Below are 1,213 nucleotides of genomic sequence, written 5' to 3'. Positions count from 1 at the left end.
GATTGTTGATTCTTAAGAAATAGATCATGCTTGGCAAGAGTCTTTTCAGTAACTTGATCTCTAATAATTAGTTGCTGCATCATCTCATCCAATTTCTTACACAGATCTGGCCCATTACTCCCACCTTGATTAATTTGATCCCCACTAAACGATTGATCTTGCCCCCGGTTAAGATTTGAATTTGATTAGAAACTAGGGGGTGCCCCGGAGGAATGCCAATTAGAATTATAGTTATTATTTTTATAGTTGTTCCAGTTTGAATTATTATTACCATTAAATGCATTAGGAACCCTATTCTGCCCTCCTATGAACTCTACCTGCTCCTAACTCATTAACGGACAATCTAAAATCCCATGCCCTCCTCTACACAACTCGCACTTTTCTACCTTAACCTTAAGTTCTTAAATCTCACGTGCTAAACTCTCTAACGCAGCAGCCACACTAGTATCCAGATTAACCTGGTGCACACCTCAGACGGATGAGGGTGTACTAGTGACAGGATTTGAATTCCCGCTACGTGGCTTTTTAGCAAACTCGGACTGGGCAAAACTCTCAAATAACTCATTACACTCTACTACATGTTTCTTATCCATTAAGTTACCTCCAGCAGCAGTGTCGAAACGAGCTTGTGTCTCATATGTCAGCCCATTGTAAAACTTCTCGACCAAGGCCAACGGAGTAAGACCATGCTGTGAACAACGGGCCAGTAAACCCTGAAAGCGCTCCAAAGCTTGACAGTACGGCTCATCCGGCTCCATATGGAAAGAATGAATCTGATCACGGAGACCAGATGCTTTGGCAGGCGGGAAATATTTCTTCAAGAAAGCGGTACACAACGCCTCCCAAGTAGTGAATGCTCCAGCATGTTATGAATCGAGCCAAGTGGCGGCACGACCCCTAAGTGAAAACGGGAATAAATGGAGGAAAATGGCATCTTCATTAACACCTTGCAAACTGAACGTTCTGAGCACACGGGTGAGACGGTTGATGTGCGCTGGTGCGTCCTCATCGTCACAGCCATGGAATAGATTACTATGGATGAGATTGGTTATGACATAAGAGGGAATCTGCCAGGAATTTGGATTATTGATTACGGGGGTGATGATGGGTGAATGATCTCCGGTGAAACCCTCGAAAGCTTGTTGGTAAACGGTTCGGTTGTCGGCCATCTGAATATCGGGAATGGTTCTGGGCTCGACAGCGGTGAACTGTG

At 44.4% G+C, this 1,213-nt stretch overlaps 1 non-coding gene across 1 annotated transcript; it reads left to right on the top strand.

The window, feature by feature from the left end:
* Positions 1-681: 681 nt before the first annotated feature.
* LOC143625710 (small nucleolar RNA R71) lies at positions 682-788 on the top strand. Its single transcript, XR_013152316.1, has one exon. It is a non-coding gene; the product is annotated as a small nucleolar RNA R71 (small nucleolar RNA).
* The last annotated feature ends 425 nt before the right edge of the window (positions 789-1,213 follow it).

Source organism: Bidens hawaiensis, unplaced genomic scaffold (genome assembly GCF_021521415.1).
Source record: "Bidens hawaiensis isolate Kalapana, Puna unplaced genomic scaffold, B.hawaiensis_p1.1 tig00004192_1, whole genome shotgun sequence".
Classification (NCBI taxonomy): domain Eukaryota; kingdom Viridiplantae; phylum Streptophyta; class Magnoliopsida; order Asterales; family Asteraceae; genus Bidens; species Bidens hawaiensis.
The sequence above is the reverse complement of the archived record's forward strand: the minus strand, read 5'-3'. Positions and strand labels throughout refer to the sequence as shown.